Raw genomic sequence first — 17,315 nt, forward strand, 5'->3', positions numbered from 1 at the left:
GATCGGTTACGGTAAATTCTGGTGCCGGTGCTGACGGTGGTAGATAATCTAATTAGATTTACCACTAATGACCATTTCCCTACTTTGGCGACCGTTCCAGATCAGCCGCTTTGGTGGTTCGCTCGCTCGTGCGACTGGTACGCGGAATGCGGACACGTGTGAAGATCTCGTTTTTGTTCCATTTTTACCAATACTCCAACAGGAATTAGAGGGGGAAAAAACACAACAAATCGAACGAGCTGATCACCGCAACAAGTGGTGCTAATTTACCATTCGAGTCGCTTTTCGATACGATTTGGATGCGAGAAATCGCTGCTGACATACGTCTGTCAAGACCTCCCAGGCGGCCACTCGCCCGAATTCGATTTGTTTTAACCCCCCCCCCCCCCCCCCCCCCCTCTTGCTGTGCTACTTGAGGGAGATAAAGTTTCGGCCGATGAAGCAACAGTGGCACGGCTGAGTAAACATTTATCCGGCGTTCCGACTGTGAAAAAAGTTGAACACAAAACATAAGAAAATGTTGATGACATAGTGTGCTGCAAAAATTGCACATTACCGCGCGATGAGCGCGCGTTGTGATCGTGCTCGATCGTGCGGTTTTGTTAACAACAACAACTCGCAACCAACGTGTCCAGAGTGTTCCGCAAACATTGCGTCCACCAACGTGGAGTGGGATTGCCGCCGTTCTTTAAGCTTCCACACTTGACACATATTTAATAGGCCGCATAAATCATACCAAATGGCGGTTTAGAGTCGACCACTTGTTTGGGGTTGTCGACGTGTTTAAATTGCGTCATCGTGTTCTAGAATGGGGAGGGACCCGGGGCCATGGGGCGGACTTGTATGGGAGATAATGCATCACCGCGTGCGGGAGCATCTTTCCCATTCGGAAGGGTGGGTCGTTAAAAGTCGACGATCCTCCCCCTCTCCCCCTGGCGGATCAGCACAGTTGAGAAAACATTTGTCGACTTTCGACAAAAAGTTAGCGCCACTAGGATGGAGAGAAATTTGCAACATGATTTGTTGTGATCCGACACTATTTATGGGACTTCTCAATTGGGCCACTTGTGCGTTACTCAAACTCCGTGGCAAATCGATGGCGGTGGGCGTTGTTTAGAATTGGTGGTCGAAACCGGTCGTCCTTGAGCTGTAAATCTGTACCAAATCAGAACGTTTATTTGCGATTATGAAGTGATGGTGCCCCCCCACCATGTCCGTACAGGGGAAGCCTCGCGCAAACGAGCGTTCCAGATGCGAACAGGTCTTTCCATTAAGGGTTCGCATTTGAGCGATGAATGCTCCCATCTGTTTGGGTGGTGCGAAGAGTGCGAACAACATCCGCGTCCGCGACAACTCGGTGTCATCATTGGAGCTCACTTGGGAATGCTAGTGAATTTGGCCGATTTTTTTTTCTGTGACATTGTTATGATCATTTTATTCATCATTTCTTATTCATGCCACCATCGCTTAGGTCTCCGAGCGACCAAACGGGCCAGCAGATTATTTGCAAACATTAACCAACGGAAATGAAATGTCTCTCGCTTGCGGTGTAGAATTTACCGCCCCATCCTCAGCAAACAAATGGCTTCATTACACGGCCACACGATAAACGGAGCGGGGCTGTTTGGGTGGAGTGGTGAAGCGTTTTATAGAATTATTGCTCTATGGCGCCCTGGTGTGTGTGCGCGGCCTCATTAACTTTTCGCTGGTGCGTAAAAAAAAATGCAAGATTGAAGCCCAGTCCGTTCCAGTCCATATTCCATTCATTACCTGAAGAAATGGCTTCCCGGTCCGACCGAACCGACCGCATTGCGGGGCAACCGGCCCGAAGGATGTTGGACGTAAAGATGACGATTAACGATGCCTTTTGAAAGCTTTCCCTCAAAAATGTCCTAAAGGGTGTGCTGCAAAAAAAAAACGGAAGAACCCAACACGAGAATTCGCTAAAGTTCCTCCACATCCGAATCCCCCAAAATTGGCACCGTTGGTTTCAGGTGGAGATTCAGGTGGGAATGATGATGTACTTTTTTTTTTGGTTCGGCTTGCGTTCTTTTGTGATTTTTATTGAGATGTTGGGTCAGTTTTGGGAGTGTTCCCGTAGTAAAAGGTACTTTAAGCTGCTGCGGAGGAGTATCGTTTTATAGACCACAAATTTTAATGAGGCCAGCTGGGTAGGAATGGAATGGTTTAATGGTACAGAGAGACCATACAGAGCAGAGAATTATGGAGTGGAGTGTAAAGGTTGCGATGGGGTTTAGATTGTGCTAAAAATGATATAATAATCATAATTTTTGTAATTTCAACAGTGTTCAGTGTTCAGGTGGAAGAAACAGTAACGGCCAGAAAAAGGTTCGCTAGGTGTGAGGGTTTTTTCACTAGTGTAGCGAAAATAAACTCATGAATCTGAATCTTTGAATCGAATGAATGAATCTGAATGTCTATTCAAAAGATTAATGAATTGTTCAAGATCTCTATTCAAAAGATTCATGAATCGTTCAAGATTATTGACGTCCAAGGAGCTTGTCTGATAAGAACCTGTCTGTGAGGATTCGTCAATCTTTTGAGAGTCGATTCCTGATTTGAGTGACTCCCCGCTATAGATTCATATGAAAGACTCTTCCTATAGGATTCATTGAGCATAACACTATTTTAGACTGGATGTTCATTTCTTTCTATCTTTATACTTACTTACTTATCCGGCGTTAAAAACGCTCCACAATCTTGACCTGCTGCAGAAGTCCGCTCATGGTCGAGCTCTGTCATCAGCCAATTGTTTATCCCGTTCAACGCCATTACCTTATCTCAAGTTTTTGGGTTGACGCTACGCCTCCTCTGTTCATACGTGCTGGATCCTCCGGTGTTGTTTTCATGACGTGACCAACCCACCGGGTGGTGGCGAGTCAAGTTCACTGTACGACAGCTCGTAGAGCTCGTCATTATAGGGGCTTCTTCATTGTCCTTCCACACATAAGAGACCAAAAATCCTTCTGAGCATCTTCCTATCGAAACTAAGAGGGTTTCGTCTGTTTTGGACAAATTCCGTGTCTCAGAGGCCAATGTAAATTCTATATACTCCCTAGTAGTTCTTTATACTCCCAGCCTTGTTTGTTGCGACAGGTGTTTTGAGTGGAGAAGTTTCCACATACTGTAGACAAGACCTTTCTATCTTCTGATTAAGGAAAAAAAGGTAATTTAGTAATGTTCGTAAGAAACGGAAAATTTCGGCTTTTGAATATTTTTATAATAATTCAACGGTTTTACCCTCGTTTGTTTACTCATCAATTTTAGAACTTCCGCATGTTTATGTGCAGGAAGAAAATGCAACTATTGTTGACCACCAACAACTTACTACTGCATGTAGCAACCGAAAACTTTAACGTCCACGTCGCTTATTTGGGCATTTTTTTCTAATCGGCACTGTAGAGCGGTACATTGTGCTGAAAGGATTTAGAGAAAGCATGTTGCAGCACTTTAGCACTTTTTGTTTGCCCTAACGAGAAGACCCCGTTTCAACCATTCGTAGCCATCAACTGCAACTAGCTCCCAAGTACAATGTCCGGTGCGGTCCGGCCAGCTTCGCCGCTCTTTCTTTTCGCGCGTCTTCTCACTTCCAATGTCAGTCTTTTCAACATAACGGTTATGATATTTCCGTGCCGTATGCTACTGATGCTGGTGCTGCTGCTGCTGCAGGCTGCCGGTGGCAACTTCGGATCGGTTGAAATTGAATTAAGAAGTGCAAGGCTCACTGCAATTTTACCGTGTTTGTCTTTCCTTGCGTTTCTGTTGCGATATGCACTCACCGGTGTTCTTTCGTGCCGAGAGCAGTGTGCACTAGCGGAAGCGAAGTTTATTTTACTGCTTTCCATTTATTCCATTTATCAATTGACTCGGGAGATGTGCGGGAGAAGCGCCCGGCCGTGTGTTGGTGTGTTGCACGTTCTTTGCCCGATGGTCCGAAGGGTTCGGGTTAGAGGAATTTAATTTTCCTAATGATTCGATTATAATCCGTTCGCGAGGAACCGCATGCATTTGGGGAAGAAAGCAATAATGGGAGGCTGTTGGACCTTACTGCTACCGCAGATGAGGCCTGTACCGGACAGAAGAGGCCTGTTGGTGTTAAGTGCGTTTTAGCGTGCATCAGGCAGACTCTAATCGTGGTGCTAACGTTGTGTGGAGCTCGGCGGGTCATCCAATAACGCTTAAGTGATTCTACACCGTGGCGGAAGAAGCACGGAAAAGGCAATGGGCATTATTTTTATTTATTTCGAAGTACCAAAGGATAGTCGTACCCCTTCGTAGCTATGCGATCGGTAAATAGTGTTTGAATTGCACTTTTTTTCTTCGCCTCGTCGCAACCGAAGCTGCATTTCAATCTTTATGCACGGATACTATCAGCGCGCGCAGTGGTGGTGGCTCTCATCTTCATTAATAAATTTTTATGGAGATGATAAAATTTTACGATCCACTCTCCATTCGCGCTTGCGGATGACGCGCTCAGCTGCACGTTTCGCTGCACTGGGCAGTGCACCGGACGTGTTACAGGTCAGTTGCCGCTATCGTGCACTATCGTGCGCTGTGCGTTTTATATAGCGCACGGTGGCGTTGGTTGTTTGCCGCAGAAGTAAGAATGCGCGCGAATTCCTGTTCATCCTTAATTGACTCTCATGTAGGTAAACATGTCATTGGCTTCTTGGTGGTATGATGAGATATCCGGATAAGATGCTCGCTCGGGTCGGGAGATTACAGCCAATTAGATTTCAAAATAAAAAGACAAGACAGAGAAAGTAGGAAGTCGGTCTGGAGACTCGATTTACTGAGCCTTTAATTTCGCCGCAGGCTCTGGCGCTCTCGGTGAGGTGCTAGTTGTCGGGAAGAATGCCTTGAATGGGTGTAAAATTTTCTTTACCAGTTTCGGTGGTTAGTGCGGTTTATTCCGTGCTTAGTTGCATCACCTTGTGCTTGTGAGTCTTCCACCTCCAACTCATCGCCCAGCCTGTCGCACGGAGATCTCTTCATGCGGCTGAGGCAGAGTTACGACTCCACTCCATCGATGGTGGTCTTTTGCGGTTTGGTGAAAGGAAGGATTTACAGCCTATCGGGACCTGCAACACCCCCCCCCAATAGCTCGTCAACGCGAGGATTCCAACATTCGCTGCCATGTTGATGGTTGGAGGGGTTAGTGTCAGTTTGCCAATAATGCCAATTCCCCACGTGCGGATATAACTGTGGTTCGGTTGTCGGTCCCTGTGGGCAGATCGATAAAACGGTAGGCAGCCGTAGCGGGTCATAATCGTCAATAAGTACAACCATTACAAAGTTCCCGCAGCAAACGCGGCATCGAACGGATTACCTGCCATCCTGGAAGGTCTGATACGTTGCCAATCGGCCAGCTGAATAGCTCTGCGGTTAGGTCCGGGCGCAACCAACTGACCCCCTGCGAGAGCACTTGGATCCATGCATTATTTATTTATATACATGTTCCAAACCAATTTAACGGTATCTGCTCGCTGTCCATGTGACCCTCGAGTTTCCCGGGATTGTGGTGGATAGTTCTCATCTTTGTGGATCAAGAGCCGGTCTCCGACCACGACCACTGAACCGTCTGCGCGCGGGCAATCGTCCATACGATTATCGTATTAACCCTTCCGAATATTTGATGCCCGTTTATTCGGTCTCTCACGATCGGCACAATCGTATCGGTCGCCCACCACACGATCTAACGGATGATGATCTTCGACCTCTTTTCCGCAATGTGTTGTGGAAGCCGGAACGGGCATCAAATAGCCGGGCCGAAGACTGTGGCAAAACACAGATTATGCCGATAATGATCATTCGACTCTTGTCGGCCCGATGTATTCGCCATGTTGAGGTGCCCGGGTGTGCCCATACTGCTGGAATGTAACGAGGTCACGCGGAAGGTTTTGGAAGGTTGGGGATTTAGGGTGAGCGTGTATGTGTGTTTGGTTTTTGTTTGCACGAACAATAATCTTCAGACATTTTCGGGGATGTGAAGCAACCAAACGTCCAAGCCACGTTGGGATAAGCTTTATTACCCGACAGATTATGGAGATATAGGTACCGGGGCCGGTTTGATTATCACCGTATCGATCGAGTTTCGAGAGCAACAGAGAGTTTTGTCGGCTTCTACCAAATGACACCACAGCTTTGAGGTCACGAAATTATCCTCCGATCTCGTCGACGCATGCAGTAAGCGCACACGATCAGCCGTGCCTGGCTCATCGGCTCTTTAAATGCCGCCATGTTTCTCCGGATGGACTTTTGGGATGGTCTGTGGGATGGAGCACCGCGCGACCACCGCCGTCCGGCCGGAATGTGGGTTTTACTTCGGGCTGCTTCGGGGCGATATCGTCCATCCAACGGGACTTCTGTGTGCCGTTCGCCTGATATCGAACTGATCTACATCCATAAAAGGGATCGGACTGGGTATGCTCCTGTATGCGCAATACGGGACGGGATGGGGGACCTCGGTGATTGATCCTTTTTTCCGATCGGACGCCGCGAATGTGCAATGAAAATTGGCCGTTCACCGGGTGGCGAAGAGCAGGTTTTTTTTGCTGCGGCGAATTAGGTTTATTGGGAGCAGGCGGGTGTAGAGGGCGCTGTAAAAGCTCTCGTTCGCGGCGGCAACACCGTACATGGAAATTGGGCGAACGAGCTGTAGCGATGTTATTCGGACCGGGTGTGGTGGCCCTTATCGAGGCGGCCCCTGACGTTGCGTTGCGTTCCAGTTGCGATTAATGGTGAGGTAGACCCCGTTGTCGGGTGCACAGTTTCAGGTGTTTCGATGGCGACCATGTTGTGTGACCAGGCCTGGATGATGCGTGTGTGCTCCCTGACGGTGGGATAACTGGGCCAAGAACATTCCGACATTGACAGGTCGCGGGGTGTTGGAGAGTAAGCGAGATGATGGTAAGAGTGGAGTGCTATTTATAAAAGAGAACGGTACTTCGTTTTGCAGAGCTGTGGCGTAGTTGGAGCGATCGAGGGCGAACTGTCGGTGATCGGTTTTTGGTGAGCACAGCTGTGCCGAACTGATGATGATGCTGATGTTAACTGCCCGAATATCGCTTCTCAAGACGCTGCCGGATTGAAATGTACACACCTGCAATACTGCTCTATCATGCTCCAATCGCAAGATTATCGCCACGATACAATGTTAGTGTCGCTTGGAGTTTGTTGGCACAGTTTAGGGTTGGATATCTGCCGACCTTCTCAAAATCTGCCCAACACCTGTTAGCGCGGACCACGCGCAGGAAATGTCATAATATTGCCCCGTTTCCTATGAGCTTCTCGTGCCTTGGTTTGACTCTCAGACACCTCGAAGACGCCTCTTCGAGCGTGTTGCCGCAGCTGCATAGGCGGGAATTTCGAGCGGCACGTGCAATAATCTGCCGTGTATATCCTACGTAATATGTGGAATAGGGTTTTTGGCATGCGACACCACCATCAGGTCAGGATATTGTCTCGCGTCAGCTGGGTTTTGCAAAAAGAAAACTGAAAGCATCTGAAGGTGCTCGCAATGCTGCAGTCGACAGTTATCGATCAGCACGGCACAGGAAATTGGTGGGTGTTTGCCGTAGTACGCAGTACGCCGCAGAGAATGCATTGAGCCGATGCTGAGTGGAGTGATCAAAAGGTCTGTGCTAAAACGGTGGTTAGGTTCGAAACTCCCACAGCTGAACGTCAGCTGATGTGTGTTGGCGAGGATTTGGGATTTGTGAGCCGTACTCAGCAAACCGTAGGACGGATTAGAGTCCGCAGAGTCGTCCGCACCGTGCTTGGAGAGACCCGATTCAATAGACATACCTCACCCACCATTTGAACCATCGTGCGCTTAGAGAGCTTAGATAGCTGGGGGGATTGTTTGTAATTTGCATGTTTATTTACGATTGTCTCGCAGGTTGATAACGTCAAATAATGTGCCTGACGAAAGAATACAAATAGAATGAATTTATTAACCAACTATGGCCAGCTGAGAAGGTAATCAAAATTGTTCACGGTTAGTAACAAAAAACAAAAACAAAAAACAAGATCCACATAAACAACAGCATTCCGATATGACCGTCCGAGAGAATGCTGGTTGTGCGAGGGGGCGAATAATCATCTCGCTGAGGATCGTTTTCGAAGATTTACAGCCGTTGCGTCGTGTTGCGCATCAAAGCGTTTCAAAGTCGGGAAGGCAAATTTCGGTAGCCGTCGAAAGCAGGAAAGGCTCATAAATTTCCAAACCGATCGTTGTGCCGTACCGGGCAGCGCTGTCTGTCGGTAACAAACCGTTTAGCTTCACAGCTTCAGCTCAGGAAGCTGGGACGCGCTTGATGGGGTGAGTCGACATAGTCGACGGACACAAACGCCGATGGGAACTTCACCTTTCATGGCTTACGGCGAGTATAGGGGCGGATTAAAATAAGACCCACCGACCGAGCAGACCCGGTGCGGTGGGATTTTAAATAAATAATGAACTACTTAAGCAGCTCATACGCTTACGATCGGGCACGATCTGTAGTGCGCCGGCAGATGGCGCCCGTGCAATCAGGGCCCGTCCCAATGGCGCGTGTGACATCGATGCGTTTCGCGCATCCGAATGGGTCATAACTGTCAATTCCCCATCAATACCACGTCCCGTGTGCCCGGCTGTCGGCTATTAGGCCCATGCCATTTCCTTCTTTGTTTGCTGGTGCAACCTGGAAGGGTTCCCCCGGGGTGGGAAGATTTATGACGGCAAAAACATAAAGCCGTTCCCGTTTGATGCCTTAAGCTGCTTGTAAAATTCGTCTTCGGTACGAACCGTTTACCCGCTAGTGGAGAGGCAAAAAGCGACTATCGATTACAAAAAAACCTAACCGCTTCTCTTTACCGAGTTTTTTTTCCAATGGATCCACGGTACGTCTGTCTGTTCCCAGCACAAAAGCCCTGCGGAAAATCTAGAAACGAGCCGCTTTCGCCGGGCTACTCCAAACCGAACCCGGCTAGAGGGCATTGTTTGTCTACCTTCTTGAATATGAGCAGGCGTCCGCATAGATTTCGTTTCTGCATCGGTTGGTAGGCAGAGAGGATCAAAAGAGCGATGTATTCCCTTGGAGCATCGTCTTCCCATTCCACCGGGCCAGCCTCTGCTGGGCTGAAGCACTGTGCGTTCCGCTTCCGGCGTATGTCGAGTGTGTGGGGTTTTCCGCCGGCGACACAAAATTGCGATAAAAAGCCCCTTTCGGGGGCGGGGAACGCTGGCGCGCTGGAACGCTGGGGGGCGGGAAAGACAGCGACAACAATAATCATAATCATCGTAAATGCATTTTCAATTGCAGTCTAAGCATTGTCGTGCACGAGTTCCCCAACTCCACGGTCCGGACATCTCCGCACACACTTCGGTATGTTTAACCGCTACTGCCCGGGTGGGGGGTTTGTTTTTGGGCGCTGGCAGGCGGACAAGAGTTAGGAACTGTTTCCGTGGAACAAAACAGAACATCTGCATCTTTGTGCGGAGGTCGATTGTCGGACGGTTGTCGGACGGTTTGTCGGAGAAACGGGGACGGCGCCCAGTGTAGGGTGCAGTTCGGGAATTGTGCGATTTTACCCGTGCGCCCGTGGTTTGTTATGCTTGATGCACTCGCCCCGCTTTGCATACATGGCCGAGTTCTGGCCGAGTGCTGTTGGAGTGTTTTGGGGGGAGCCGATGTTTTCTTTAGGTGCACCGGTGCGTCACAAAACACACGCGGTGTTGGACTTCATTTTTCCTCCCCGCATGGGGAGAATGGTTTTTGGGAAGCTCTCGTTTTTGATGCTCGTTTTATAATGGCCTGGGTTTGCCCAAAGGGGCAACGTGAGCTTGGATGTGTTGAACCATTTCCGACACTCTCGCAACACTTTCTGTGGCAATGTTTGTTTGGTCTAGACGTGCGTGGATGGCACTTAATGTCATGTCGGTTCAGTCTCGTTTTTGGAGAGTCCTCAGTTTTATGCATGCGTCAGTATTTTGCCGGATCAAATTTATGAACCGGCGCAGATTTGTTTGCAGTTCAATGATTATTTATCACCTTTCGGGATTGATTTCCTTTGATGACAAATTTTACGCCCCAGCACGTGTGGCTTAATAGAAATGTGATTTATCGTTCTCCTAACGTGCGCCAAAATTTCCTCTCCCAAGCGAGCGAGATTTTTTCGTCATCCTTTTTTGCTACGGGAAGGGCAATAATTCACAGGCGAAACGAGCCCGAAATTGTTCCGCTGTTCCGATAGCGGAGCGGGGTTGCTTTTTTTTACGATTGTCCAATTCGATGATGGTTCAGCATTTTACGACCCTCCCCCCCGGTTTGGTTCGGTTTCCGCGAGCGACTTATCGTGCGATCGTGCGTCGTACGGTCGGTTTCAATACCGGAATCGTTTATTTTAATACCGTGCAAATGTCGATCCCATTTCGGGATTAGATACGAGCGGTGTGCCGCCATCATCATGGGTTCGCTTGATTTGCGAAACACATTTTACGATCCGGCACGGGTCCGGACAGGGAGCCCGCAGAAAATCAGCATAATTCCAAATCCGATCAGAACAACGGACCGACTGCGCTCTCTCTCTCTGACTCACTGGGCCGCAGCGTCAAACGAAGCCGCCGGACAATGTATTCGCTGAGCGAGCGAGTAGATTTGTGGCCGCCGATGCCACACGATGGTTTGGCATAATTTAATTGATAATGCCTCCCGCGTGAACGAAGACCCAAAGTTTTGGACGAAGGAAGTCCTTAGGAGATGCAATCAAAATTGGAAAGACTTTCATGGTGCGCTTGAGGAGCGCAACAGTTGGCCAGTGGACAGTCGGCGATACAGACTGCCTCGAACTTGAAATATTGGCCATTTTATTGGCAAAGCAGACTGATTGGAGTGGCAATAAAACAGAAAAGCAGCTTCCTTTTAATTGCTACCCGTAGGCACCTACACGTCGATGCTGACGCAGGGCGCCCGGGAACGAAGGCTCCCATTCAATCCGTGCCATAAATCTTTGGAAGTAAAAGTCAAGCGTTTGAGGCGTCACTGCGAGTAATTGCGGTGTTTCCATCAATGCTTTCCAGCTACGAATGGATGTCCAGATCTGATGGATTGCAGTTCAACTTGGGGCTTTTTTGTGTGTGTATGTGCCCCCTCGGCATCTAGACATCATCCCGCCCCACCCGCAGAACGATGTGCCGATAGTGTAACGTGCACCGACAAACATTACACCAGGATCAGACAACAATCCTTCGGATTGGTGTGGCTTGTGCTGTGGATTGCTGGAAGCGAACTTCGATTCGGAAACCGGGTAGAGTTGAGTTGAGTAGCCCACGGGACATGCGAGTCCGCGAGTGCACGAGGTTTGCAAAATTAATTAACAATAGCGAACAGCGCCATCTTGCATCGGTGGCCACGGTGGCCTGCCAGGGCCAGAGGTGAATCCGTCCGGCAGGCGTACCATGGCTTGGGACTAATGTGTGGACCGCCCGTTAGTGCTGTAAATTATGACGCTAAATTTACGACGCCACTGAGTGAACTCTGGACTACGGTACAGTACGTAACTAATGACATGCTCATCTGTGGTCGAGCGTGTCCGACTACTGACGTAAGCGATTCGCTCGCGTACTAGCGATTACTTCTGAAGCGAAGAAGGCAACACGGGTGAGGAGACACTTTGCACCTGCAGTTGAAACTTGTACTAAACTTGTCGGAACTTATAGAATTTTGTTAAAATAATTTAAGAAAATCTTGATGTGACTTACACTGCGATAGTGGATGTTTAATTATCATAAAATATTTCTCCCAAAACAATACAATTTCTCAATATGTGAGTATGGCTTAACATTCCAAAATAACTCCTTCCTCACTAGCCAACGCCCGTTCGAGCCGTTACGCTTGCCGACGATTATCGCCTACGCTCAGGTTTAGGTTTTGTCCACCGCCGGTAACTGTCGGGATCCCTCTTCAAAATTAACGTTTCAATACAAACTGACACATCAAGAGACCGGGCGCGTCTGACACTCGGGGGGCCCCGGGTTTGCGCCTTTCCATACGGTCGACGACGGTGCTGCTTATGAACTAATTATAGTTACCCGCAAACGCATCGTCGGAAAGTGGACGATACTGATTCTGACATATCTAGATTTTTACCCACACACCAACCCAAGCGCCCAGCGCCTCGGTTCGGTCTAGTCGAATAGTTATCCGGTTTGGGTGTGGTGACCGTCGCTCATGTGGGTGCCATTTGCTGCTGGTGTGCTGGTGTGTCTTTCCAGCAGTTTTGAGCAATAAACTTCTGCTCGTAACGAAGCACTTGCAAAGTGGTCGTTTTCGTACACTTAGGAGGGTGGTATATGCTAGTTTTCGAACTGTGTCGAAAGTAGTTCACACCGCTCCACCGACAGCTCCCAGGTTGGGTTGACCTATTTGGTGAAGTAGCTCGTAAGCGTAAGATGCTTAAAATTAGAAACACTAGACCTCTGTCCAAACGTGAATGGTTTACTATTTTTTGCAATGAGATAAAAAACTCTTCAATACTCTCAAGTTTTCAGATATCGGTTGTGGTGCTTTACTTGTTATTGTTAAAGTAAAGAATGTTCTTTATACGATTGCTAATAAAGAGTAGGATTGGATTAAAAAATAATAAAATGGCCTTTCCCTTACGCCTCAAGGGGCCCGCTACATCCACGCAAGATAAAATTCCGTCGAGTCCTTGATAATAAACCTTTCTTGGTGTCTTTGGGTCTGTTCCAACTGTCAAACAGGCGTCGATTTTGAAGCAGTTGAGTGCATTATACTGCCAACCAGGAATCAGCAAGGCTAACACTGTATTCCCACCGTCTGTGATGGAAGTCTTCCCGCCGGCATCGGTCAATTGCTTCCTGCTGTAGTGGACTGTCAAACGTTCGTCTCGCAATGACTTTGGCCTCTATCGGTTGGGGGTTTGGCCTGGGGTAGATTAAGGTGGAAGCGCTGGTTGTACTAGATTTAAATTGCCTTTCCAACGCACACTCCCTCGACCGTTGACGCCAAATGTTACTAACTTAAAAATAGTGCTCCCAATAGGTCGGTGCAAGTGCGAGCAAGCGTGAAAGTGCGAGTTGCAGTTTTTTCGTAATCGCGACGAACCTTGAATGTTGCAGTGGCAGCTAAAGGTTGCTCGCTTACCGCCCCGCAGCGGCATATCGGCTTTAAAAGATGCAAACAAAATCGTGAGTTATTTAATATAGCGGTTTTAAAAGCATCATAACAGCATGTCATCACGCTATGCTCGTTAGTATGATGGCCTTGGCCATGTTTTGTTACCCTGGCTAGGGAATGACTCATAAAGTATACTTCCTTTTCCACACTTCCGAAACATCCCAGCGCGCAGTACATCTTCGGAAATTAATGAGACAATAATTTGGCTGGGGCCAAATTTCGGGGAGCACGCCAACATCGCAAGCGTATTTTTCTTTTTTTTTTGCTGGCGTAAAAATTTCATTCAAGACGTAGGAACGCGGACCATCGCGAAAGATGAGATGATCATTTTTTCACCCTTATATTACTTGTCCGATAAATAAAACAATAAATGCATCCTAAATAAATGCATCCCCTAACGGAACCGCTCGGTTGAGTTGGATCGAGTGCAAAGTGGTGCTATGGGTTGGGAAATCAAAGGAACAGCCAATTCGTAAACAGTCCGGTTCGGCGGAAGCGGGTCGTCACATTACCCGACATTTGCTGGCGTGTCTAGTAGAACTGATTCCGCAGAACGATCAGACGCGTAGACGATAAAAATAAATATTTTGCACAACTCACCCCAAAAATTGTCATCGCTCTCTCTCTCTCTCTCCCCACACCGTGTGAGTAATGGTTTTGTTTATTGTGTCCTTTTTTGTTGCTTCCTTTGTAAGTAAGTGAGTAAGTAAGTGGCTCTCCCCTTCAAGCCAACCATTTTTCCCGTTGGTTTGTTGTGACGGTCTCGAGCGGTGGTGTCGTGTGGTGCTGGTGACGAAAACAACATTTAAAGGGGAATCGTTGTTTTTTTGCTGCCATTTTGTTCCTTTTGCCCGCTGGCGAGACAGGTTGCAGTTTCACGATTGCATCAGTGTTGCATTTCGTGGAAAGTGCAAAGGGATCTTTTCCCCACCTTTCAAAGACCTGCTGATCGGGAGGAAATCGCGTGTGCGGTTTCAATGAATTTTTGATTCGGTTGGTTTGGGGTGGATTTTTTTTCTTTTCGGGGGTCTTTATAATTTTATTTTTCAAAATGAAATCGATACGTCGCACTGTGGTTCGCTTACACCGGAAGTTGAGCAATGTAGCAATGCACTATGGAGTTGTTGTGTAAGGGCAAGTTGCAATCGTCCAAGGAAGGTGAAGGAGTTGTAAACTGATCTGGCTGTGTGGCCTTTTTGGAAGGAAACGATTTTTCTGAGATGTTCTTTTATTTACTGTATTTAAAAATTAAGAAATGCTAACAAAATAAATTAATTGTTGTAAAATATCGTATTTTGTTTGCTATTTCAATTAAGTCTTCACCTTTTCGTTATGATAAGGATTTTATGCAAATTTACAATTTAAATATATCAGCTTTACCGATTTTTTTGCCATCAATAAATATATTTGTGCAAAACGAGTGAAGTTGATAGCTTTAGCTTGGCTTGGGGTGTCCCTCACCGTAGACGAGGGTTGATTGCACCGAACCCAATTCAGAGCTGCAGCTGGCAACGAGATTTTATGCTTATTTTCACAACCACTCACCACTGAACGCTTGTCCGGTCGTGGGATGCGGCCGTCCTACCCCTTTTCACCATTTGTGTCCACCAATGTTCCCACTCGGTGTGCATTTTCATCTCGCACTCTCCGGATTTATGTGCAATAGCGTGGGGGACACGGGTGGTTAATATGTGCTCGAGACCGATTTCTGAAAGCGTGCATAAGAAGTCTTTCGTAACCGTTTATCGTCGAGGCCAGAGACAATCACTCCGACCCCCAGAGCATTCGCCCCCAGAGCCTTTCGAAACCGGGACTCAGATCTGTCCGATCTGTCTGACTGTCTGAATCGAATCCATATCGTAGTGGACAGGTTACATCGTACGTGTGGAAAGCTTCTTGCCTTTGTTTTTTTTTTGTTTTTTTGCACGCAAAATGGCAATAAATCTCAAACAATCCACAATCCAATCGCATAAATTGCCCGCAGGTGCTGTGTGTGTGTGTGAGCAGCTCGCGTACGCGTTATGATTTTGTATTAAAGCATAAAAACATCCTTCTCCAACCTGTCAGAGGCGGGCCGTGAAGTGCGCCAGCATGCGTATGACAAGCTCAAGTGGGAATAGCCATTTCGCCAGAAACCATTTGTACACTTCATCATCCGGGCATCATCCGGGACAGAATTTTTAGGGCGTACACCCGGGTTGACATGCATAAATGCATCGTTTGCAGGAAATTAATCCGTCTGCCCCAAAGTGTCCGAAAAGATTACGTTCCCCGCTGGATTTGGGAAAGCCCCGGGATGGCTGGAGGAAAGAGCGGATGGAATTTTAATCGATTCCCGGCCGTCGACTTCAGGAATGCACAAATGAAATGCATATCATGGAAAGCGAGGGGAAACGCATCCGTTGCAACAAGAACACCTGAGGAAAGGATGGATGAAACAAATAAAAAAGAAAGAAAGCAAATCTGGTAGATAGACAGCATCACCTTTCACAGCGCTCGTTGCCGTCTCGGCCATGGAGCACAGATTTAGATTGCAAAAGTATTCGGCCTCCATCCTCCCCCCCTTTAACACGCTCTCAATTCGCAATTAACCAAGCACCAGGCAAAAAGTGGGCTGGATGAGAGCCACTTCTTTCGTGCTTTCCAGGTGGCTGACTCTTGGCTGCCGTGGGTCTCCTTCTGGGCATGTCTTACGCCATTTTTGTCACTTTCCACGTACGTGATGTTGTGATATTTCCATTTCATACGAATTTTCTGTATTTGCATTCCGCTTCGTACGGCAAGGAACCGAGACGCAACGGTAAGAATCGTCGAGCTTAAATTCATCGGATCGTCCGGTTCTTAATTGCTTTTGAAAGGTGCAATCGGGCTGAAGAATGGTACGAGCGTATGCATTTTTAATCACCATTCTTTTGGCTGAGTTGCGGTTGGTGGGGATTTGAGTGATGGTGGTGGTGGTGGAAAACTTTATTGCAATAACGAAAGCTTACATCCACGGCTACGGTCGAAGTGATTGGGTTTTGGTGTGTGTTTTCGTTTGATTAATTGTGCAATAGCGTTCGTTTCAGATGATATCGCAAAAACACCACCATTTATGGTAATCGAAGAAGATGATATCAAAGTAGCATAGGCTGAGAAATCTTGTTGTTTGAGGTTGCATAGTTGCATACCCTCGCGAAAATTTCGTCTTACGGAGCTTTTCATGCGATGTGTTGCAATTGTAATATCATCTGACGGCCTTATGATATCTTCTTTGCAAAGAATCCTTTTAGGTCCTGCACACTTTAAATGCATAAGATCGATCGTTTAAGGTACGAGACTAAGCCAGCGCCCCCGTAACTCGTGTCGTGGATCATTTGTTCTAGTGGAAAATCGTCTTTTGGTCGGGTTCTGTTTATTTATACCTCATGAAAGTTTTTGTTACCGTGTGTGTTTGGTCATGGTAATAACCATGATCTTTGAGTTTATACTGCTCAATGCAAGAGTTATGTTATCTAGTGCACTAATTAGACTCTACTGAGAGCAAATCACGCACTCTACTAAACAGTTACTAATGGGCAACTATTTTATGGTTGTTTTTCTTCCAGATGATTGGCTCTTAATGGACTAAGAGAGGACGAACAAACATTAACAGCGGGGCATCGATACCTTCACCCGTATTGACGCGCGATCTGCCCCCGAGCTAAGCTATTTCTTTTGCCATCTGTAGACACCAGCTACATTTTGTCGAAGCGAGCTCCGAGGATATAAAGCGAAAAACAAGGTAAGTAAGGTGCGGGATAATATTTATTGCCATCCGCACATCCCTCGCGTCTTCCTCTGTGCACCGTGCGCGGAAACAAATTCATCGTACTGATAATCCCATAAAACAAATCCACACAGTACCTGGGGTGGATTCTTTCACCACGGATAAGGGTCTTTCGAGGGTTTTTAAAACCGGGGGCTGGAATGTCTGCGACCGATGGAATCCTTTCTCCCATGTGGTACATAGTTCGAGTGGTGTGCTTCTTCTTTCGCAACTTTCTGCAATCACAAGATGCATGGCTTCATATCGATGAGAAAATTATTTTCGAATAAAAACCCTTTCAATGCGTACTGTTTTTGTGAGCAAGG

General features: G+C 47.4%; 1 protein-coding gene across 1 annotated transcript in view; it reads left to right on the top strand.

The window, feature by feature from the left end:
- The window catches only part of LOC128310719 (interference hedgehog-like), an 82,820-nt gene that overhangs the window by 43,874 nt on the left and 21,631 nt on the right, over positions 1 to 17,315 (top strand). Inside the window, exon 4 of the mRNA XM_053047426.1 lies at positions 16,790 to 16,965. The gene's annotated coding sequence lies outside the window, so the exon portion shown is untranslated. The remainder of the gene's footprint in view (positions 1 to 16,789; positions 16,966 to 17,315) is intronic.

The sequence above is a fragment of the Anopheles moucheti genome, chromosome 2 (genome assembly GCF_943734755.1).
Source record: "Anopheles moucheti chromosome 2, idAnoMoucSN_F20_07, whole genome shotgun sequence".
NCBI lineage: Eukaryota > Metazoa > Arthropoda > Insecta > Diptera > Culicidae > Anopheles > Anopheles moucheti.